Source organism: Periplaneta americana, chromosome 4 (genome assembly GCF_040183065.1).
Source record: "Periplaneta americana isolate PAMFEO1 chromosome 4, P.americana_PAMFEO1_priV1, whole genome shotgun sequence".
In the NCBI taxonomy this organism is placed as follows: domain Eukaryota; kingdom Metazoa; phylum Arthropoda; class Insecta; order Blattodea; family Blattidae; genus Periplaneta; species Periplaneta americana.
In genome coordinates this window covers 181,468,559-181,494,665 of record NC_091120.1, presented here as the reverse complement: position 1 = coordinate 181,494,665, position 26,107 = coordinate 181,468,559, and the positions used below count along the sequence as shown (strand labels likewise).

Below are 26,107 nucleotides of genomic sequence, written 5' to 3'. Positions count from 1 at the left end.
TACTGTTCGCTTTTTTTTTCTTTTTGAATCTTAATTCTTTTATACTATTGTTATTGTTTTTTTTTTCTTTTTTTGCATCTTAAATTTTTATACTGTTGTTATTATTATTTATTATTATTGTTATTATTTATTATTAGTATTAGTTATTATGAGTATTATTATTAATTTATTATTAATTATGTTTATAATGAGTGTAATTATTTAGCACTGCCACCGGGTATTTACTCATTTGCAGTGTGAATAAATACATTATTTAGTATGTTACACAAATTTGTATTATTTTCGATTTCTACTTGCATATTCAGTTGTTTTTTTATGTCATATTAATTTTGTCACTGGTTATTACAGTAGATTAATTGCATTGATGTGTAATTTTTCTTGGAGTTATATTGCATTTCTGGTGGTGTAGAAGAGAAGGCCTGATGGCCTTAATTCCACCAGAGTAAATAAATAAATATATTAAATAAATAAATAAAATTCTTAAATATTTATTTTATTATACTTGTTGATAATGATTTCATTATATAATTGTTCCTTTTGCAATATTAACTTTTGTTTTTCCTTCCTTGAATACCATTTTACGTAAATCGCTACTATTATTATTGCATCAGTAACTACTGTGTAATAATAATAATAATAATAATAATAATAATAATAATAATTTAGTAAAGCATCAACTATAGTATTTTGTTAATTTAATGCAATTTGAGGGTACAAATATATTTCCGGGGTACGCTAGCAAAGACGATTGAAAACCACTGCTCTAATGCACTTTAATGTAATTTATGCTCGACCATGCCGAAATGTAGTAATTATACACCTGGTAGCAGATCTTTAATGCATGTCATTAAAGTACACCTACTCATAAAGGTCAGGTCTTTCAGCCAATGACGACTCAGGTTACAATTGTTCAACCAATGACAGGTCAGCTTTCTACCGTTATAAAACCGCAAGTATTGATTATTCTCGGATATGAAATCGAAAGAGAATTAGCGAAAAGTCACGGAGGCTGGAAATCCAGCAGAAGGTTATGTTCTGTTACTATAATAATTAGCGTTAATTGTAAATAATATTCAAATAAATTCAATTTGTCATCTCGTTTTTCAATGTCTAATTTAATTTCAATGTTATCTCTGTAGGTTCTTATGGCCTAGCAAGGTCAATGTGAACATCTGTTCCTCGGAAAAAATCAATACTTTCGCGTCTGCGCACATCTCACAACATACGGGACATTGGCCAAGGTCAGATACAAAGAAAATTAATATCAAGTTAGAAATATGGTCGAGCATAAAAAGTCGTATGAAACTCGCCTATAATGGTAATTAAGAAGCTCGTATGAAAATTATGAAACTCGCTTGCGCTCGTTTCATAAATATCCATACTCGCTTCTTAATTACCTTCATTATAGGCTCTTTGCATAATGTACTATTTTGTTATTTTTGTCACTGTATTTGTTATATTTGAAAATGTAAAAAAATGTATTCTAAAAAACAATTCATAATTAAAATTGTTCAAATAAATAATATATATTAAAAGTAATACTAAAACAAATTATGAACTCAGTAATATGTGGTATCTGGTAGCATAGAAGACCTTAATCATGTAAGATTAAGTGAATGAATGAATGAATGAATGAATGAATGAATGAATGAATGAATGAATGAATGAGTGCAGGCATAAGTAAGGGAATAAATAAATAAAGGAAGGAAGAAAGAAAGCGAAAAAGAGAGAAAGAAATAATATTGAATAAATAAATACATAATATTAAATAAATACATAATTAAATATATGTCATATTCTATAAAACCAGAGCATGGTAAACGCTAATTCATGGTTCGTTGGTTCAATGTTAATCGCAATTATTTAACTATAAAAATGATATTACGGTCACATATTCATACAGTTGACAACATTGCAGGACACCCTGTATAAGATTACCACCCACTTAATTGCTAATTACAGTAGCAAGAAAAACTTCTCTCCTTCCGTTCGTAAATCATATTGTTAAATCGCTTTTTAATTTAAATTGTTGCGTTAGAAGTATCGCAGTTGTTCTACCCGTCCGCTTTGCCGTGAAGAAGACAGCCTCGTTTTCCTGGAATTACGTCAGTTTAATTTGCTGGAATATCGTTGAAGAATTAAAAATGAAACGCAGGGAAGGGGGATGGAGAGGAGACTGTTGTCATGGTGCTTGTCATGGTACAGCGGGTTTTCGTTCAGAGAATTGAAATTCAACAACAGCGGTATTGATTCTTCCGCAAAGCTGAAATAATCCAGTCGAACAAGATACACACAAAAAGTTCGTAGTCTGGTATATGTCGTATTCATCTTCTAAAACATAATTCGTGAGCGTATAATCAATTTCCAGGTCACATTTCATGCATTCACTGAACTTGAAAATCCGGTAGGGTGGGCCGGGTGATTTGGGTATAGTGAGATAATTTGGGTATGAGTTACAATTTACTGAATACAGGTTTACCTAAACTTCAAACACATGCCAATTTAATATATCGTTTTTTTTTTTTTTGTGAGGTTAAGTCAGCTGTTGTGTAGTAAGTAATCATTGTGGCAACGTCGCTACCAACATTACACTAAACTGTCAGGCAAGGTTACAGCGGCCTAGGTATACATGCTTTAAGGCAGCCGTGGCGAAAATGTGACTCGCGAGCACATTGTGGCTCGCAATGATAGCTATGCATTTATCTTGCTTCCTACCTCCCCCAACCCCCACCCTCTCACTCACTGGAGTCAAGCTACGTTGCATTTGTATTTGTCTCTGACCTGCGAGTGGCGTATCGTCGTAATGTCTCTCTCGAAACCAAGTACCTCTACAAAAACGAAGTTTCAATTAGGATGTGAGGACGCATTTTTTTGCTGCCAATATGATGAGAATTCCGCAAAGCTGAAATAATCCAGTCGAACAAGATACATACAAAAAGTTCGTAGTCTGGTATATGTCGTATTCAACTTCTAAAACATAATTCGTGAGCGTATAATCAACTTCCAGGTCACATTTCATGCATTCACTGAACTTGAAAATCCGGTAGGGTGGGCCGGGTGATTTGGGTATAGTGAGATAATTTGGGTATGAGTTACAATTTACTGAATACAGGTTTACCTAAACTTCAAACACATGCCAATTTAATATATCGTTTTTTTTTTGTGAGGTTAAGTCAGCTGTTGTGTAGTAAGTAATCATTGTGGCAACGTCGCTACCAACATTACACTAAGCTGTCAGGTGCAAGGTTACAGCGGCCTAGGTATACATGCTTTAAGGCAGCCGTGGCGAAAATGTGACTCGCGAGCACATTGTGGCTCGCAATGATAGCTATGCATTTATCTTGCTTCCTATCTCCCCCAACCCCCACCCTCTCACTCACTGGAGTCAAGCTACGTTGCATTTGTATTTGTCTCTGACCTGCGAGTGGCGTATCGTCGCAACGTCTCTCTCTCTCGAAACCAAGTACCTCTACAAAAACGAAAGTTTCAATTAGGATGGGAGGACGCATTTTTTTGCTGCCAGTATGATGAGAATTTTAAATGTATGATTTGTTCATAAGTATTACCAGGAAAACGGTTGAATAACATAAAACGGCATTATTCTATATGTTACTCATGAAACATTAAAAGGTTAAGAATTATTATTATTATTATTATTATTATTATTATTATTATTATTATTATCATCATCATCATCATCATCTCATCTCTGTACGTCAATCCTTTTTCAGCATATGTACGAATATTGAGGTTAGATCTTCAATTCAAACTCACAGATTTACAATGTGATGTTAAATGAAAGCTAGATGTAAGGACTTGACAAATGTTGAACTTTTCAAATCTTTGCCAAAAAATAAATATCCGAAGCTTCGTTCTTTCGCTTGCTCTGTTGAAGCCATATTCACTACAACTTACGTTTGTGAAAAATTATTTTCAACAATGAAAATAGTAAAAACCAAATTTAGATCATGATTAACAGACCAATAGCTTCGTGATAAACTACGACTGATAGTAAATGACATAATTCCTGATTTTGAAACTCTGTCGCAGAGACATTCTGAAGACAGTTAATTTTAGGTTGTGATAATGTGTCCTATGTTTCATTTCTTTCTTCGTTACACGTACTAAACATCAGTTTGTAACCTTGTATTGTATAAAATTATGTTTAGGAAAATGAAAATCCGTTAATAAGTCAGACAGTTGCTTCACTTCCCCTTCGGGTGTCCGCCTCCCTTCATAGGTGCTACGCACGTTGCAGGTTACACAGTGGCTCGGCGCACGATCACATTTTCGCCACTGCTGCTTTAAGGTCTCCCGCGCTACAGATTCCCGTGCGGGCCGCCCCAACTCTCCTTTAGCCTGCAAAATGCCTTTTACCTTTACATGTCTGTATTTATGTATTGAATCCCCTCCTCAATACGAGATTACTCTCTCACAGGGCAGTGTTAGAATTTTTATTTATAATAATAACATTGTATTTACAATTTGACAATTACAGTTTTACGTTGTTAGGCAACCGCGGTCCCACGATCTACCATGAGATTCAGAGGAGGGCTCATCTACCACGGAGTCCAAGTTCGGTGGCGGCTTGTAGGCAACTCTACATCGAAAAAAATACGGGAAAGAAACAGTTGATGATGATGATGATGATGATGATGATGATGATGATGATGATGATGTGAAAGAGGAGTGTAATTATGATGACAAAATGAGTCCGATGTCCAACGCCGAAAATTACCCAGCAATTTTGCTTAAATTGGTTGAGGGAAAACCTAGACAAAAACCTCAACCAGGTAACTTGCCCAACGAGGATTTGAACCATCCCGGACCCGTTTCATGATTATATTTCCTAACTGTTATTTCACGTAACTCACATATCTGACAACTTCTTGACATAGCAGACGGAGTTTTATTTCCAGCAGATGTCAAATTGTTTGTGAAGAAAACGGCCATATGCCTCGTTTCATTGAAGTATTTAGAAATTGTCTGCCATTTCCGTTCTATCCATTTTAATGAGATGCAAGAAATGGGAGCCAGAATCTACCAATTGTTTAAGCAGGAACACAGTTACAACAGCAGACCATTAAATTTATCGTTTTCCACTGTGAGACTTGTAGTTCGTCTATGGTACAACGCAGATGTCGAAATTGCATCTTAATCCCCTCGTATTCCATGGCCAACTCTTTTATCTTTATGACAGACGTTCTCTGATACAAGGACGCTTTTCAGACATATGGTTGTCTAACAAAATATGTTTTCGCTGTAAGTTTGAGCTTCGGATTCTTCTTCAGTTTATATAAAAGCCATGCAAAATACTCCAGTTGCGATAATTATAGCATGAGGAAAGTGAAAGGGTGTGTAGAATTCTTCTTCTTATTATTCTTCTTCTTCTTTTCTTCTGTATTAGGCTTCAAGGTTTTTCCTCCTCGTAGAATCTTCGCGGCGATTTCTGGGTCTTCTCTCTGATCGTCGTCTTGATTGATATTCCAGAAGTTTTCTTTTTTTGTCATTCATTCTGGTATGGTCCGTTCTTCCTAAACCAGGCCTGTAGAACCCGTAAGTAGGGGAAATATGACGTCAGCCTCACTCCACTTCTATTGGGGATGATCGACTTCCGCGTAGAGTTGTTCACATTTTCTGTCCGTGCAAGGTCCATCAGTGGCGGCACAGTAATTTTCAAAAAGGATTGTAATAAATTCATTGTATTTATAATGCGTTATCTTTTTTCAAGGTTTACAATTATGCTAGATTTCCTGTCGGTAGTTTCTTCGAGATTTCTTTGCACCTAGCCTGCTTTAGATTTTCGAAAACCTTCCTCCTATCATCACATACGGAAACATAAATTTATAACATTTAAGTAATGTACCAAAAAAAAAAAAATGATACGAATACAGGATGATTCAGACCACCCGTAAGAGTCATGTATTTCGGAAACTAGCACATTAAAATTTTCGAGAAAAAAATATTTATTACTAAACCACATGTGAACTTTCACTTGAGCTTAATTTCATCAATCAACTCTAACAGGAAGTAGGGTCAGTGGCGTATCACTTTAAAATTTCAAATGGGAGTATGGGTCAAATAGGGTACCATTTGATAGAGCTCTTCAAAACAAACAAATTTCATAGGAAACGTTTTTATTAATTCCTATTCTTTCAATGAGAAAACGTACGAAATGGCAATAGGTGATTCGGGAGACCTGGCAGTCACTTGACCACGCCAAAGTGTTACGAGTCACTGACAGTGTTAGAAGAAGAGTACGGATGTGTGCTGCTCAGAACGGCAGACAGTTTGAACATTTATAAAAATTAATGGAATTGTCCAGTCTTTCAGTAAAATGTCAACATTAATTATCTTGTTTACATTTTCGTCTTTTAACATTTCTCAATATTGATGGCATTATGTTTTTGTACGTTTTATCATTGAAAGAGTAGGAATTGGTAAAAACGTTTCCTATGAAAGTTGTTTGTTTTGAAGAGCTCTATCAAATGGTACCTTATTTGACCCGGACTCCCATTTGAAATTTTAAAGTGATAAGCCACTGACCCTACTTCCTGTTAGAGCCGATTAATGAAATCAAGCTCAAATGAAAGTTCACATGTGGTTTAGTAATACATATTTTTGTCTCGAAAATTTTAATGCACTAGATTCCGAAATAAATGACTTACGTGTGGTCCGAATCACCTATTGCCTTTTCGTACGTTTTCTCATTGAAAGAATAGGAATTAATAAAAACGTTTCCTATGAAAGTTGTTTTTTTTAAGAGCTCTATCAAATGGTACCCTATTTGACCCATACTCCCATTTGAAATTTTAAAGTGATACGTCACTGACCCTGCTTCCTGTTAGAGTTGATTGATGAAATTAAGCTCAAGGGAAAGTTCACATGTGGTTTAGTAATAAATATTTTTTTCTCGAAAATTTTAATGCATTAGTTTCCGAAATAAATGACTGTTACGGATGGTCTGAATCACTCTGTATAATATATGTACTAATAAAATTTCTGTCTACGTTGTTCTAAAAATACGATATTGTTTTTCTCGAAACATAAGTTTTCAACTTAAGCTGTTGTTGCACCCAGCGCCTCAATTATTAACTGGTGCAGCAAATTGACCGCATGCGACAGTAGAATGCCGCCGTCCACTGCACCGGAGCCGAAGAAATAAAGAGCAGAATGGAGTGTTTTGCTTGGCTAGCGTCTCCCTGCTGAGTATTAAAATGTGAATAAATTTTACGCTAAGAAATTGTGAACATGCCGTATAACTTACTGGTCATTGTATTGCCAGTGCATCGTAAGTGACATTAGTGATTGAAGGTCGAAAGAAGCTTTGGTTGGCGTGTATGAATGTCGAAATCTGCATTATATCCATTAGCGGCAGTTTCAATTACATTCCTTTGAAAGCCGACTGTAGTAAGTTACACTAATTGTGAGTTGTGGCGTGAAGGAATTCCGGAAGATAGGATCATTAATAAATTGTCTTCTCTTCTCTGTAAGAATCAGGGTACGTTCATTTACCAAGTTATATTTGACTGGCTCTTCTATTAATTGCGTCGAATTCTTGTCGAGATGATGTAATGGAATAGTTGAACTGTTACATCACTCCATATCGAACAAATGACTGTTATTCAACATAATGGTAATATTAGGCTTCCAATCCTTGACGGAATAAAGACGGAATGAGTGAAAGACCCGAAATTTGTATAAAGACTAAGAAAGAATAATGAAGTAGGAAGAAAAGGAAAAGTGAAAGAGAATGGTAAGAAAGAGTAGGATGCGGAATACGCGAAGAAGGAGGAAGAATAGAGATGAAGAGCATGAAAACGAGATGAAGGAAAAGAAAGATGAAAGACAAAGAATGATAAAAACGAAATGGATGAGAAGAGAAATGCAAAAAAGACTAGAAGAAAAAGAATGATACGAAGTGGGGAGAGGATGACGATGACGACGACGAAGAGGATAACGCAATATGTAAGCAAAATAAGAATGATGAAAAAGAATGTGGGGAAGAAAGGGACGAAGTGAACAACGAGGGTGAAGTGAAGGAGATGTAATATACAAAAAAAAAAACAAAAGAAACGAACGAGAACAAGAAAGAGGGTGTAGAGAGAGATGAAGTGGGCGATTAAGGACGAAGCAAGGGGATGTAAGATAAAAAAATAAGGACGAGGAGGAAAGAGAGGGAGAAGGAATAGACCAAGAGGATAATTAGGACGAAGTAAAACAAATGTAAGATGCGAAAAAGAACAGGAATTAGAAGAAGGAAAAAGAGAGGAGGAAGAAACAATGAGGATAATGAGGACGAAGTAAAGTGGCGCAAGATACAAAATGCAAAGAAAAAAAAGCAGAAAAGAGAGGTGGAGATAACGAAGAGGACAATGAGAACGAAGTAAAGGAGGTGTAAAATACGAAAAATAACAAGGACGAAGCGAAGAAAAGGGAGAAAGAAGGAAGAGGCGAAGAGTACAATGTTTACGAAGTAAAGGAGGTGTAAGATACAAAAATAAGAAGAACGAAAAGAAGAGGAAAAAGAGAGAAAGAAGAGACGAAGAGAACAGTGAGGACGAAGTAAAGGAGGTATAAGATACAAAAAAATAACAAGAACTAAGTGAAGAATAGAGAGAAAGAAGGAAGAGACGAGGACAATGAGGACGAAGTAAAGGAGGTGTAAGATACGAAAAATAACAAGAACGAGAAGAAGAAGAAGAAGAAGAAGAAATAGGAAGAAAGAAGGGATGAATAGGACAATAGGAACGAAGTAAAGGAGGTGTAAGATACGAAAAATAACAATGAGAAGAAGAAGAAGAAGAAATAGGAAGAAAGAAGGGATGAAGAGGACAATGGGGACGAAGTAAAGGAGGTGTAAGATACGAAAAATAACAACGAGAAGAAGAAGAAGAAATAGGAAGAAAGGATTAAGAGGACAATGGGGACGAAGTAAAGGAGGTATAAGATACGAAAAATAACAACGAGAAGAAGAAGAAGAAATAGGAAGAAAGAAGGGATGAAGAGGACAATGGGGACGAAGTAAAGGAGGTGTAAGATACGAAAAATAACAATGAGAAGAAGAAGAAATAGGAAGAAAGAAGGGATGAAGAGGACAATGGGGACGAAGTAAAGAAGTTGTAAGATACGAAAAATAACGAGAAGAAGAAGAAGAAATAGGAAGAAAGAAGGGATGAATAGGACAATGAGGACGAAGTAAAGGAGGTATAAGATACGAAAAATAACAACGAGAAGAAGAAGAAGAAGAAATAGGAAGAAAGAAGGGATGAAGAGGACAATGGGGACGAAGTAAAGGAGGTGTAAGATACGAAAAATAACAATGAGAAGCAGAAGAAGAAGAAATAGGAAGAAAGAAGGGATGAAGAGGACAATGGGGACGAAGTAAAGGAGGTATAAGATACGAAAAATAACAATAAGAAGAAGAAGAAGAAATAGGAAGAAAGAAGGGATGAAGAGGACGATGGGGACGAAGTAAAGGAGGTATAAGATACGAAAAATAACGAGAAGAAGAAGAAGAAATAGGAAGAAAGAAGGGATGAAGAGGACAATGGGGACGAAGTAAAGGAGGTGTAAGATACGAAAAATAACAATGAGAAGAAGAAGAAGAAGAAGAAGAAGAAGAAGAAATAGGAAGAAAGGAGGGATGAAGAGGACAATGGGGACGAAGTAAAGAAGGTGTAAGATATGAAAAATAACGAGAAGAAGAAGAAGAAGAAGAAATAGGAAGAAAGAAGGGATGAAGAGGACAATGGGGACGAAGTAAAGGAGGTATAAGATACGAAAAATAACAACGAGAAGAAGAAGAAGAAATAGGAAGAAAGAAGGGATGAAGAGGACAATGGGGACGAAGTAAAGGAGGTGTAAGATACGGAAAATAACAAGAACGAGGAGGAGAAGAAGAAGAAGCAGAAGAAGGAGAAATAGGAAGAAAGAAAGAATGAAGAGGGCAATGGGGACGAAGTAAAGGAGGTGTAAGATACAAAAAAACAAGAACGAAAAGAAGACGAGAGAGAGTTAAGGAAACAATAAAGAGGCCAATGAGGACGAAGTAAAGGATGTGCAAGATACGAAGAATAACAAGAACAAGAAGAAGAAGAAGAAGAAGGACTAAGAGGGCAATGAGGACGAAGTAAAGGAAGTGTAAGATACGAAAAATAAGAACGAGGAGGAAAGAGAGAAAGAAGGAAGAGACGAAAAGGACAATGAGGACGAAGTAAAGGATGTGCAAGATACGAAGAATAACAAAAGAAGAAGAAGAAGAAGAAGAAGAAGGACGAAGAGAGCAATGAGGACGTAGTAAAGGATGTGCAAAATGCGAAGAATATCAAGAAGAAGAAGAAGAAGAAGGACGAAGAGGGCAATGAGGACGAAGTGAAGGAAGTGTAAGATACGAAAAATAAGAACGAGGAGGAAAGAGAGAAAGAAGGAAGAGACGAAGAGGACAATGAGGACGAAGTAAAGGATGTGCAAGATACGAAGAATAACAAAAGAAGAAGAAGGACGAAGAGGGCAATGAGGACGTAGTAAAGGATGTGCAAAATACGAAGAATATCAACAAGAAGAAGAAGGACGAAGAGGGCAATGAGGACGAAGTGAAGGAAGTGTAAGATACGAAAAATAAGAACGAGGAGGAAAGAGAGAAAGAAGGAAGAGACGAAGAGGACAATGAGGACGAAGTAAATGATGTGCAAGATACGAAGAATAACAAAAGAAGAAGAAGAAGGACGAAGAGGGCAATGAGGATGTAGTAAAGGATGTGCAAAATACGAAGAATATCAACAAGAAGAAGAAGAAGGACGAAGAGGGCAATGAGGACGAAGTGAAGGAAGTGTAAGATACGAAAAATAAGAACGAGGAGGAAAGAGAGAAAGAAGGAAGAGACGAAGAGGAAAATGAGGATGAAGTGAAGGAATGGTGTAAGATACGAAAAATAAGAAGAACTAAGTGAAGAAAAGAAATTAAGAAAGAAGAGACGAAGTGGACAATGACACAAATTTGTTTGTCACTATTGTATTGATTAAGCCTGGTTGATTTGAAGAGAAGACCTTATGGCCTTAACTCTGCGAGGGGAAATAAAACATTCTTTTCTAACGAGGATGAAGTATAGGAGGTGTAAGATATGAAAAATAACAAGAATAAGAAGAGAAAAGAGAATGAAGGAAGGGACGAAGTGGAGGAGAAGAAAGGTATCAAAAACTGGAAAAAGTATGATACAAAAAATAAAAAGGAGTTGAGGAGAAAGAAAGAGAGATGGAAGAAGAGCTATATTGAGAAGTGGATGGAGAGGAAAGAAGGAAAATGTACAATCAGAACGTGTTTAACCTGAGTAATGGGTTTTACTGTTACGAGCAGCAAATATTATCTGAATTTTTGACTTGGTTTAACGTCTTCTTACTGAATATTAAAAAGCGAATTAATCAGTCAATCCTCCGAGGAAATGTGAACATGCAAACCACTTCCTCTCCTCGACATTAGCGTGATACAATTTCCCTTCATGACTCAGTTTTGCTCGAGCTAGTGCAAACGTATGTCGAGAAGAAGCGTGCGCTTGCTAATGCGACGGAGCTACGTGGACGGAATAAATAGGTAAATACCTCAATAAGTGCATCGCCCGAGTACTGAACCCTGTTATAAAACCACAATCCGGCTAATGTAAGCTGAAGTACTTATATGCAGTGCCACTGTCTAAATTCTGTGTTGTAACAGCTCTTAAGTAACGTGCCATGACATAGGAGTAAGTTAGAACTAGTTCAATCTGTCACAGACTTTGGTTGCCTATCTGTATACTGAATGTGAACGATATGAACTGCCAAAAAATATTGGTGGTAGAGCATAAATAACTGAAGGAAAAAAAAGTCACATAATGTTTTTTTCTGCAACTGTCAAGGTTTTCTCAGAAAAAGAAGTGTTTTGTACATAGTAATGTCACAAGAGATCTGAGACTTGCCGATAAATCCACGAGCGTAGCAAATGGATTTATTTGGGAAATCTCAGACCTCGAGTGACATTTATTAGGACTATTTCGTGAATAAAATAAAAATGTAAATAATATATCCCTAAAATTCGCTCACAAAATGTTAATAATTGTATATTTATGAATACTTAACCTATTCAGACATTGTGAAGTCGAAATAGATGAATAACGATTACTGCAATAAAGAAATCGAATGTTATTCAGTAATGCCAATTGAGAAAAGTGAAATACAGGTTTAAAAATGTGAATTACATGTACTGCGTTCTTCTATTGTTATTATAACAGAAATACGTTTTCATTACCTGCTGAAATCATAATTCAATTTAAACATTTTATAGTATAATACAAATAACCTGATTAATACATTAATTAAATGAACAATCGTTATGAAGGAGTGTCAGTTTCTTTAAATACAATGGACATGGAATTAGAAGATGAAGATGTAGATGTGGAAGTAGGATTTCGCACTGTATTTAGTACAATGAATTCATGCTCATCGATTTACGTGGAAACAGTTGTCGACACTGACTAAAGAAAAGAACGACCATGCGAAAAAATTGATAGTGATAAATCGAGCTGCAGAAATTATCGCGATGTAGGACTGTGATTGGTTGGAATTCAAAATTTCATTACACTTCATTGGTCGAAAATAGAATGCGGTCATATAAATTAAATAATCACCTTCGTCTCGTTCAGACGCTAGATAAGCATAGGGGAGACTGTTGTACATTGAATCATTTGTAGGTAGCTCTGGTCATAGTTCCGGTTTAATTTATTACAAATTGTGAGTTCTGTGGACAAAAGTTTTTTGGTACAAAAAGTAAATATTTCCCTCATTGTCATATTATGTCTTATAACACGAAACCAAATTGTATTTGTAACTATCAATTAAGTACGCTGTGTTCCTTATTATCTGGTGAGTAAATACATACGTTAATTTCCATGATTTATTCTCATCTCTACTTAAGGCAGCCATATGTGTTTAAACGTGCACCCTCTTGTACCTTTAAACACAAAACATATTGTACCAAGGAACATGCTCCAAGGTAGATGATGCTATCGGTTTTTGTTTTATTTTAAGATCATACCACGAAGTAAGTCTGGAGTTAAGAGAATCGCAATTGATCCCAGTGCCTTGAAGAAAGCTGTAGAAGCAGTTATGGCTCCTTCAGGAAATAAAATATCAATCATAGAAGCCTGCAAATGATGGCAAATAAATTCTTTATATTATTGTGAGACTTTACAGCTATATTTCCTCCACCTATATTCCCAGTGTTCCAAGTTCCAAGGTACAAGAAGTATATTCCAAGGTACACGAGTCTGTTGTACCATGAAGCACATTACATATGCCTTCATTTTATTTTTTTCATCCTTAATAGGTGTGTAAAACAGGAAAATACCTGTAGGAAGTTGTAAAGTAATCTTCAGTATTGATTTCAAGCATTTTTACATTAAAAATTCATTTCCCAAAAAAAAAAAAAAAAAAAAAAAAAAAAAAAAAAAAAAAAAAAACGAAATGTGAAGTGATTCAAGTACAGTAGTCTCGCTCGTGGATTCATCGGCAAATCTCAGACCTCTTGTGACGTTACTACAGATAATACCAGCGAAATGAATCCAGGATCCGGCGCCGAAAGTTACCAGCATTTGCTTTTAGTGGATTGAGAGAAAACCCCAGGTAACTTGTCCGAACCAAATTTTGAACCCGGGCTCGTTTCACCGTGAGAGTTGTGTTGTTACAATAAGCATTCGAAATTCTGGCTTTTTTTTCTTTCACCATGGATTTCGGAATTTTTATTTATTTATTTATTTCATCAATCATTGTTCACGTCATGGCGGATTAGATGTATTCCAGTTCTTAATCCGCCATCACTCTCTATACAAACATTACAAAACCTAATACATATTGGACCTATAAGTATCCTCTATTCACCAAAATAATAATAATAATAATAATAATAATAATAATAATAATAATAATAATAATAATAATAATAATAATGGTACACAACTAATAATAAGTATAGCTCTTGTATTTAAACTCCTACCTTAGTTTTTTCAATTTTATGCTCAATCTCTTAAGAATTATTCTGTTAACTTCATTGACTACTCTTCGTAGTTTCTTATCGTGTGACTACTCAACATTTATAATTCCATCTCCGTTAGAGCTTTGACTTTCTCTTCCCATCTAATTTTAACTCTAAAAAGAAATTTTCCTAATTTATGCAAATTGCTGCCGTTTAGGTGACCATTTTTTTATAACCTACTAGGATTTCGGAATAGATATACATACTCGGTATTTGAAATACGTATTTTACGTCAAAAATAATTTTAATTCATGCCCAAAAGATCACCCTGTAGTATCAAGATTGTTGTGGAAAATCTATGACACTGCACTCAGCGAAGTGTCTCGTTAGTACTTTTTTTTTTTAGTGTGCACACAGTTTATAAGAAAATCCAATTACGCTGAGTGGCAAACAGCGTCTTGGAAGACAATCCTCTCGTAAATTAAACTGTGCTGCAAGTGCAGCTCGAAGCCTTGAATGTCATTCGTAAATAGGACTCTGTATTCCCACAAGAAATACCGCAGTGGTTACTTACATGCTGGGTATGACGATACGGGTACAAATCCGGTAAGAGATAAGGCTGATAGTTACGCTAGCCTATAATTTATGAAGAACAAAAGTGGACTGTTTAGATGTTCTCTCATACGAAGGCTAATTTAATTTTTTATTTACAGAAGTTTTTTTTTTAAATCGTCACAGCAGAACTGGATGACACACAACCTAGTCAGTATTTAGTTTTTCCCTGTTCAGTGATGTATTTCCTTACGAACTTTCCTATCGTATTGACACGACTTACCATGCGTATACGCGTATGAGTTTGAATGTTTGTTGTATCGGTCAATATACGAGGGAGGATCGAAAAGTAATGCAGAAAAAATCTATAATTTTTACCTATTTTTCAACACAGGAACCAAGTCTCTCGACACATTTCCTCCATCGTGACACCAGATTCAGTATACCTCGTCTATAAAACTCCATTTTCTGAGCGTATAACCACCTGCGCACGACTGATTTCACTTCTTCATCAGAACCAAAACGTTGGCCTTCTAGGAATTTTTCATTGGTCCGAAGAGGCGAAACTCAGACAGTGCGAGGTCTGGGCTGTAGGGTGGATTACTGCCTCCTCAATGCCTCTGACATTGGGTGGTGTTGCAGCGGTCACTGGTCGGCCGGAACGTGCTTCGTCGGCAAGGTTTATTTGGCCTTCTTCGAAGAACCTGCACCACCTGGAGATGTTGCACGGTCCAGACAATCAGCACCATACACTTCCAACATTTTCCTGTGGATTTCATTCGGACTTTTTTGTTTTGCTCAGAAAAACGGACTACACCTCGCTGCTCTTCACAAGTAGTCGATGCTAGCACACGTTCCATCTTTACTCAGTAGTTACCTCTCGTTCCGCCAGGGTGACACCTAATCGAGCCATTGCTGTCTGTAGTGCAAGATTCAAACTATCTGCCAACTTTGAATGTCCTAACCAAAATAGTATTCCGTAAAGACATTGTTGTGCGTTACTTTCCGATCCTCTCTAGCGCTTACTTACAAATGGCTTTTAAGAAACCCGGAGGTTCATTTTCGCCCTCAGATAAGCCCACCATCGACTCTTATCTTGAGAAAGATTAATCCAGTCCCTACTATCATATTCCACCTCTCTAAAATCCATTTTATTATCCTCCCATCTACGTCTCGGCCTCCCCAAAGATCTTTTTCCCTCCGGTCTCCCAACCAACACTCTATAATTACGAATTTCTGGATTCACCCGTACGTGCTACATACCCTGTCAATCTCAAACCTCTGGATTTAGTGTTCCTAATTATGTCAGGTGAAGAATACAGTTCTTGCAGTTCTGCGTTGTGTAGCTTTCTCCATTCTCCTGTAACTTCATCCCTCTTAGCCCCAATATTTTCCTAAGCACCTTATTCTCAAACACCCTTAATCTCTGTTCCTTTCTCAAAGTGAGAGTCGAAATTTCACAAACATACAGAACAACCGGTAATATAATTGTTTTATAAATTCTAACTTTCAGCATGTTTTGAGTGCAGGCTCGATGACAAAATCGTATCAGTCGAATAATAACAGATATTTCCCATATTTATTCTGCGTTTAATTTCCTCTCGAGTGTAATTTATACGGTATTCGTTACTATTGCTCAAAAGTATTTGAATTTTTCCACCTTTTCAAAGGACAAATTTTCAGTTTTTATATTTCAATTTCATACTATGTTCTGGTCATGAGACATAATCATATAATGGAGAAAAATCATGCGTTCGGACGTGTGTTCGATTCCCATTTGGACTTATTACCTAGTTGGTTTTTTCCCAGGTTTTCCCCAACCGTGAAGTGAATGTCAGGTAATCTATGCCGAATCTTCTGCCTCAAATCGCAAAATACATCTCGCTATCTTCAGTTCCATAGACGCTCAATAACCCAGTAGTTGATACAGCGTCGTTAAATAATCTAGTAAAAAAAAGGTACTAACAGTGGTTAAGATAAAGTAGGGCCTAGGCTGATTGGGCCTAGGCTGAGTAATTAAGAGACTCTATAACAAAAAAAATAATATATACACTACCGGTCAAAAGTTTTCGATCAGCTATGAAAACAAGCATATACTTTATTTCAATGTACAAACACATCGGGAAAACTAAATAGATCAACAAAATAAATATTTTTTATCTCTATCATTATGATATGATAGAATATTCAAAACGAAATCCCTTTTTAACCACAAATCCATAGTTGTGATAGGTGATAGAACATTTTTGAACGGCAATGTACATATATAAATACTGTACGTAAATACGTACGGCACATACATACATACAAACCAACTATTGTATTAAATTAAACATATGATACAATTCCTTGCATAATATCCGCGAGTACAGGAAGGAATTGCTTATCTCTCTGATATTATTGCATGGGATGCACAATCTTCAAACGACATGTACATGAAATGAAGAGGCGTATGATTGAATAGAAACTATCTAGGACCAGCAAGAATTATGCAGTACATAACCCCGATTGGATTATAATTTGTAGGAGGTATGAAAAATATATTGAAGCCACAAGAAGATCGTCTTCGTCTAGCTGCAAAAATCCTTTCTTCTACCACATAGGCTACGTAAAAAAAAAAGTCCGTCGCACGCATAACATTACAGTAGTCATAGCTAGGCCAGTGTGTTTTTTCCGTCTATAGCAGTGTTGCCAGATTTATTTACGAATAACGCGAAAGTGATTTTGAACATAGTTTTCATTGTTTCTTTACAAATAATTCAGTTCTTGCAATTTATTAAATCAGACAACCATAAACGGTGATTGGCGAAAGTGAATGTTGGCATGATTTCAGAGTAACTTCAGATTATTTTGTATAAACAGTACAAAACAGGAGTAAATTCAATAAAACCGTTTCGGATCTGGTTGCTGTTGTGGAAAATACGCGTGGGTGACAAGAATTCCGGGAAAGAATTTCCGCACAGATTGTAACGTCAAGGTCACCTATCACCTTCCATTTAGGCGCCATACCCGCTGAAAGTAATTTAGTGGGACAAGAATGATAACAGCCATACGTTCGTAATTAACCTCCATTTATCTTTGCGACAGAAACATTTTCTAGAACGCGTTTATCATAACTTGAAAGGAAAACTTCTTGCTTTTACAGTCTTTTCCATAAGCGCAAATGAGTCGTGAAGTCACAAACATATATAATGGTTTCAAGTTCGTGCTCTAAAATTTCTGATGTTTCAACTATCTCAGGCTTCACGTTAGAATTTGTTTTATTCATAATAATAATAATAATAATAATAATAATAATAATAATAATAATAATAATAAATATTTGAAATTTACAAAATTGCAGATTTGCCTATAAATTTGAAATATCGCTAATTGAATTGTATATGAAGAATCTAACGCAACCTTATTGGTTTTGTAACAAGTGCTGAAAATCTCCACTATTGTGCATATACTGTACCTACATGACAAATCACTTTTGCGAATGCCCTCTACAGTTTTTCAGTCGATATCATATCCACACAGCTTTGAATGTTGGGCTACAACTCTGGAATTGTGTGAGAATTATCGATATATGCGATGTTCTAGGCATAGGCCTATCTCAAAAAAAAAAAAAAAAAAAAAGAAGCCTGTGGATCGTGCCGGCCACAATTTTTTTTTTTTTCACCTAGTCGTCTTGAAAACATTCCTTCAAAGGTTATCCATGGTTGCTTTGGAAGTATAGGCTATTGCATTGTCCTGTCGAAACCATGTCTTATCGATGTCTTCCTCCGATACTGTAGCCACGAATTGTTGCACCATTGTAATGTGACACTCATTGTTAATAAAGGATAACGTAGAAAGAAAGAATGTGCTCTGGGGACACGATATGGATTTTTTTAATGGATATTTTCTGCCAACAAGTACAATTCATACGCAGATCAGTATTTTATTATGGATATAGCTCGTTGATAAATCATGTAGTTGTTTAGTCAACGCCTATATACGAATGGTATTTTCTAAACTCTGAATGAGCCACCAGCGTAGCTCAGTCGACAGAGGCCTGTCGATCCGGAATTGCTCTCGGGTCTGGGTTTGATTCCCGTTTGTGGTGATTATCTGGTTGGGTTTTTTTCCCCCTCCTTAGTGTTCAAAATATGAAGTAGCCTTCGAAATAGACTGTGTAATAAATGCCAAAATATTTATTATGCACCAAAATAGGCTATGTAAAAATGTGTAACTTAAAATTTCGGAATAATTATCTTTTTGGTATTTTTCTCCGACATTTTAATTTTTCTTATAGCAACATATTATAGGAATAATAGTACATTATGCAACGAGCCTATAATGATAGTAATTAAGAAGCGAGTATGGATGTTTATGAAACGAGCGCAAGCGAGTTTCGTAATTTTCATACGAGCTTCTTAATTACCATTATAGGCGAGTTTCATACGACTTTTTATGCTCGACCATATTTCTAACTTGAAATTACCGGTATTCAGATGTGTACATTTTATTTGTATCTGACAAGATCGGAAGTGACCTTGTTCTAGGTCGTGAATTGTGAGATGTGCGCAGACGCGAAAGTATTGATTTTTTCCGATGAACAATAATGTCATTGACCCTGATGTAATCCCGTTAAGCTTGATAATATTATAAAATTATAACCTTGATTATTGAATTCGATATTGAAAAACGAGATGACAAATTGAATTTATTTGAATATTATTTACAATTAACGCTAATTATTATAGTAACAGAACATAACCTTCTGCGACAGTATTGGATTTCCAGCCTCCGTGACTTTTCGCTAATTCTCTTTCGAGTGTATATCCGAGAATAATCGATACTTGCGGTTTTATAACGGTACAAAGCTGACTTATAGTTGGCTGAACACATGTAAGCTGAGTTATCATTGGCTGAAGACCTGTACTTTAATGAGTAGTTGTACTTTAATGACATGCATTAAAGGACAGCTACCAGGTGTATAATTTGTACATTTCGGCATGGTCGAGCATAAAATATTTAATTACACAAAATTCGGGCTGTAGTTATAATTTACGGCTGTTAATTTCTATATTTGTGTATTTGTATAAATCTTTGTCACGCATTTATTATTAGTTTTCCATAAGGCTTAGGCTTACATGTGTAACATTAATTTTCTTTTATACAAAAAACACAAAATTGTTAGTATATAATAAAATAAAATAAAAACCAAAAGGGTAGCTGCCCTTCAGTAAGGGTTGCCAAAAGACACAGCATACTAAACAAATAAAAAGAAAAATAAACATTTGTGTTATGATGTATTTATGAGTATTATTTTCAAATGGAAGCTACCTGGGAAAGTAATTATTAGTAATCAGAATATAAAGAAATTAGGTGTACAGGTGATTACGTAAAATCTGAACAGAATATTTCATTACGTCTATAGCAATAATTTTCAAAATTTTTAAATGAATTCCAAAAGACTTAAAACATTCAACTGAGAATTTTGGAATTGTTCCCCTTGCTCCGAAGAATAGTCCAAATACTTCAATCTGTCCTTGTATATGATAATAATCCCCAAAGTATTGAATTGTAGGGTCATAGATGGTCTTCTTTTCTTCATGTACTGCTATGGGTTGTTCAACTGCAGTTTCAAAGCGCACGGTGGGATCGATGATAATTGCTCTGTCATTTCCTCTATCAATGGCAATGATGTCAACTCGCCGAGAACTTCCATCTTTTGCAAGACAGTGGACTTCTTGGTGTACTTCATAGAAGGAAGGAAGACTTTTAGCAATAAGTTCTCGTATTGCATGTTGTCTAGTATTCTAACGAGGAAAGTTTTTAATAAAAAGGGGGAAATTTTGAGGGCCTCTTTATTATTTTACGAATCTATTTGTATTATATTTTGGAATAGGGGAGAGTTGGGTAGTAACGGACAACGGGTAATATCGGACAGTGCGTTTCTTTCATCTACCACCAGATGGTAGTACCTGAATGACATTCAGGTACTACGATCTGGTGGTAGATGAAAGAAACGCACTGTCCGATATTACCCGTTGTCCGATACTACCCAACTCTCCCCTATATTTAGGCGCCTAAACCTGCATTTGTAAGGGCCTTAAAATCCCACGTTTATTTATAAGCAAGAAATTTAAACATGGATTTCTACGTAAAATGTTAAGCCATGCTTTTCCTCTTATATGAAGTGTATTTGTCAATAAGTCTTTCCTCTTATCGATCTTACGTGACATCCAGAATGATTAAATTGTTTTTATGAGATACTAAGGGGATTATTTCGTTCCTTATCGCTGAACAGTTTGATAAATCCGGTATATCGCGATTGTCGCCTAGTATTGTAGAAATTCTTATCATTTTTATAGTATTTCTTCTCCTTCCGCTAATACTGACTTTCAGTCCAATGTGGTGTTGACACTCTAGCTCCATCTCACTTGCCGAATACCTCCAGACGCGCAGCATCTGCTGCTGAATTAGCCGTGAAGAAGAAGGTCAATAAATATGCTCATCTTTTAGACAATTATATCTTTGTCCTCTTTGCTGTGGAGACCTTCGGTCCTTGGAGTCATAACGCTAAAGTTTTGGTATCTCAAATCGGCCAAATTTTGATCTCCATTACTGGTGATCGTCATTGCACTACTTATTTGCGTCAACGTTTAAGTATTGCAATTCAACGTGGAAATGCAATGAGCGTTTTGGGTACTCTTCCCGAGTCCAGCCCTCTGGACGAACTCTTTCTCCTGTAAAATTTTTTATTCTGTGTGTAAATATTTCTGTTTAGTTTTATATGTATATGTGGTGTACAGTACAGGAGAGCGTATATGTTTTGAGCATTATTGAAGACAAGTTTATATTATGACCCTCACTGATAGTGTGGTCAGCACGGTACAGATAGCACAGCACAATTGCAAAGGCTCAAACAGCCAGTCGCGTGGACGATATCCTCTGTGGTTGGAAAGAATGCCAGATAAAAATAATCAATCGATTCTTTCTCTTCCTCTGCCAACTGTTTGCATCTGTCGCAAAATTTGTACTGAAACAATAAATCGAGAATGATAAGTTCATTATTTTCAGTATTTTTGCTTTTTATTTTCGAAAATAGGTAGTAGTCTGAGGGGTTGAATCTGGCGAATATGGGAAAGGGCTAATCAGTTCAAAAGCTAACTTCATTAATTTTCTGCAGCGCTGTCAAGAGCTTGTGAGCAGGTGCATTGTCTTGCAAGAACATCACAACTTTGGAAATTTTACGACGAAGTTTCTCCACAAATTTCTGCTCATTTAAAGAACAAAACTAAACATAATTTATTTCCATAATACATTTACTTACTTACTTACGGCTTTTAAGGAACCCGAAGGATCATTGCCGCCCTCACATAAGCCCGCCATCGGTCCCTATTCTGTGCAAGATTAATCCAGTCTCTATCATTATTTTAATATTACTCTCCCATCTACGTTTCGGCCTCCCCACATATCATTTTCCCTCCGGTCTCCCAAATAACACTCTATATGCATTTCTGGATTCACCCGCATGTGCCACATGCCCTGCCCATCTCAAACGTCTGGATTTAATGTTCCTAATTATGTCAGGTGAAGAATACAATGCGTGCAGTTCTGCGTTGTGTAACTTTCTCCATTGTCCTGTAACTTCATCCCTCTTAGCCCCAAATATTTTCCTAAGCACCTTATTCTCAAACACTCTTAATCTCTGTTCCTCTCTCAAAGTGAGAGTCCAAGTTTCACAACTATACAGAACAACCGGTAATATAATTGTTTTATAAATTCTAATTTTCAGATTTTTTGACAGCAGACTAGATGACTAAAGCTTCTCAACCGAATAATAATATGCATTTCCGATATTCATTCAGCGTTTAATTTCCTCCCGAGTGTCATTTATATTTGTTACTTTTGCTTCAAAATATTTGGATTTTTCCACCTATTCGAAGGATAAATCTCCAATTTTTATGTTTCCATTTCGTACAATATTCTGGTCACAAGACAGAATCATATACTTTGTCTTTTCGGGATTTACTTCCAAACCTATCGCTTTACTTGCTTCAAGTAAAATTTCCGTGTTTTCCCTAATTGTTTGTTGATTTTCTCCTAACATATTCACGTCATCCGCATAGACAAGAAGCTGATGTAACCCGTTCAATTCCAAACCCTGTCTGTTATCCTGGACTTTCCTAATGTCATATTCTAGAGCAAAGTTAAAAAAAGTAAAGGTGATAGTACATCTCCTTGCTTTAGCCCGTAGTATATTGGAAAAGCATCAGATAGAAACTGGTCTATACGGACTCTGCTGTAAGTTTCACTGAGACACATTTTAATTAATCGCACTAGTTTCTTGAGAATACCAAATTCAATAAGAATATTATATAAAAGTTCTCTCTTAACCGAGTCATAATGCCTTTTTGAAATCTATGAATAACTGATGTACTGTGCCCTTATTCTCTTTAGTTTTGTGGGAGATTTTCTGAACTGTAACACGAATGTCAGGTAGTCTTATGGCGATTCCTTGGTTTCATGTTCCCAAATATCATCTTGCTATCTCCAGTTCCATCGATGCCACACAGTCATGCAGTTCATAGAACGTTGCTAAACAACCGATTGAATTAGATGTCATAATTCTGTGTTGTGAAAGTTCTTTCGATATGTAGGTATTCCTAATCTGACATTCAGTTTAAAACATTAACTTCATTACTTCATAGCATTGTTAAACGTTATCCAAGGTGAAAATGATAGCAAGGACACTCGTTACATAAACTACCTCTTCGTTCCCACGACGAATGTAAGAGATGCATGTCTATTGTAATTATTTTAATTAGATTAAAGTTGCCTTCAACTTGTAATTTCCACACAAAAGACAGAAAAGTGGTTTGGCAGCACTATTCTTGACTTGTGGCTAGAGTAATCTTAGGAGAGTCGGACTTTTGTAATGACAATAACTGGGTGTCCAGCTGAAACGTATCCAAAATAAAAACAATAATATGAACGTGTGCAATAAAAAATTCGATTATATGAAATAATTATATTGGTTTTAGTAAAAGGCTTAAGCATAGAGAAGGAAATTTCAAATATGTGTCAGTACCGATGGAAAATACGGGGTGATCCGTTTGGGTATGGATAAAATAAAAACACCGTAAAACGTTTACTAGGCCTACTGAACTCTATTTGTAGAAACTTTGTGCATACAACACTGAAAGATGGGAGATTCCTCAGAGCTAAACATGACCCCCATTGCGCACCCTGCACAACTCGTAATGGTGATGCAATTCAGCCCATCTCCGTTGTAACATAAGAGGAGTGATTTGTTGAAAAACTTGAGTAATTTTTACTATCAGATCATCGACGTTCCTGGGTTTCTGTGAATGGAGAGTGTCTTTAACAAAACTCCATACGAAGAAGTCAGGAGGGGTTAGATCTGGGGAGTTTGGGAACCAAGCCAAGAGATAGCTGCTTCTCGTACTGGGTTTCACCTGCGATCTCCTGCATGTAACACAGAACCTGTTTCTACAAATGTTCGATACCACAACATTTTGGAATCGTATTTAGGTACATTACGCACACCATACTCACGAAGAAATTCCCTTTGCACTCTTTTAACACTCTCAAATTTAGCATACCAATGAACACATTGTGTCCGTTGTTGATTTGTAGTAGCCATTTTAATCATCTACGATTTTCATTAGTCCTTTCAGATTATGCATTGTTGATTGTCATATATGGAAACTTCCATCTTTTAATCATAGTATAATCAGCAAGAAATTTTTCCTACTATCATAATAGCTCTGTAATAAATTAATATTATCCATACCAAACGGATCAAACTGTAGTACCACAGTTGTGTATGGCCAGCGTAATAATTTGCACCAGTTTAGGGCTGCAGTGAATTCAAAACTGTGAAATAAAAATAATTTGAATTAGACTACTGGAGTTACAGTTAAAGGATATATATTTTGAGTAGTAGATATACAAGGTGGGTCAAAAGTCGCTTTCCCAATATTCGTTCTTAGGTTTCGTACTTGTACACGTATACAGATGTCATAACTTGAACAAACGAATAGCTGATGTAATAAGTGGTGCATTGGCAACTATATTCGTGCGTCAACTGTTTTTCCGATGTCATGTCCTCGTTTTGTCGATATGCAATTGATATGGTAACAGGATGGAGCACCAACTCATTTTGGTGTAGGAGTGAGGAACTTCTTGATCCAGCAATTCCATGAATGGATTGGCCATCATGGCACAACAAAATGGCCACCCACCTGACGCCATATGTTTTTTCGCTGAGGGGTATCCTGAAAAATGATGTTTTTGCTCAGAAACCGCAGGATCTACGTCAGTTACAACAGATAATCGAACAGTCACTCGTGAAAATCGATGAAAATCGTGAGTTATGTTCTGCCATCTGTAAATCAGTGTCTAAACGTTGTAATTTGTGTCGAGAAAAAGGGCCTCCATTTTGAACAAAATATGTAAAGGAATGTGTAGTAAAATGTAAATTGGATGTAATTAAATGTAAGGAAATGTTTGGGGAAAGTGACTTTTGACCCGCCTTGTATATTAAACTTTGGAACACGCCAGTTATTCTTTAGATATATTTTTAAGAACATATAAAGTTGTCTTGATGATCCATTTTGAACCTTGCGTACACTACTTTTAACACTTGAATTTAAGTAATTGATTAACTAGTGGACTTACTCGTGTTAATTGTGTAAGTCTGTTTCGCTGCTTCATCACACAATCCTCAGAGCCTACTAGATCTCGGCGTCATCTCGTACTTCTCTGCCTGTTGTGTGGGTGCGTTTGATTGTTGAAAAGTGTTGAAAAGTGGAGTGAAATAGTGTTTGTACTGAAATTGATCTGTGTGTTGAGAATTTGATCGGGGTGTGTTTTAGTGTGTTTGTATATTTCGTATTGTTCTAGTGTGTTGAGTTTTTGGTTCTTGGGTTGTATGTGTAGGATTTCCATATCCGCATTTATTTATTGTATGTATGGTTAGCATGTATGGTTGGTTATGTGATCGGCGTATGTAATACATGTAATACTTGCGACAAGTTCTACATTGGACAGACAGGCAGATCATTCCAAGCACGCTACAAAGGACACATTAAAGCAATAGCCAGAGGACACAATATATCTATATACGCAGATCACATAACCAATGCTAACCACACATACAATAACATAAATGTAGACGTGGAAATCCTACACATACAACCCAAGAACCAAAAATTCAACACACTAGAACAATATGAAATATACAAACACACTAAAACACACCCCGATCAAATTCTCAACACACAGATCAATTGCAGTACACACACACTATTTGACTCCACTTTTCAACACTTTTCAACAATCAAACGCACCCACACAACAGGCAGATAAGTACGAGATGACGCCGAGATCTAGTAGGCTCTGAGGATGGTGTGATGAAGCACCGAAACAGCTGTAAGCCGCACAGACTTACATAATTAACACGAGTAAGTCCACTAGTTAATTACTTATATAAAGTTGCTTTCCATGTTTGTTTTCTGTATTATTTACATTTGTTATATTATATCAACGATTA

At 36.1% G+C, this 26,107-nt stretch overlaps 2 protein-coding genes across 4 annotated transcripts in view; both read left to right on the top strand.

Moving 5' to 3' along the window:
* LOC138698490 (uncharacterized) overlaps nt 1-26,107 on the top strand; it is a 713,766-nt gene that overhangs the window by 204,824 nt on the left and 482,835 nt on the right. The gene's annotated exons all lie outside the window — the stretch shown is intronic.
* The window catches only part of LOC138698488 (serine-rich adhesin for platelets), a 107,677-nt gene that overhangs the window by 22,398 nt on the left and 59,172 nt on the right, over nt 1-26,107 (top strand). Inside the window, exon 1 of one of the 3 annotated variants that reach the window (XM_069824456.1) lies at nt 11,173-11,589. The exons of the other annotated variants lie outside the window; for them this stretch is intronic. The gene's annotated coding sequence lies outside the window, so the exon portion shown is untranslated. Of the gene's footprint in view, nt 1-11,172; nt 11,590-26,107 lie in introns of those variants that run through there. 3 annotated transcript variants of the gene reach the window in all.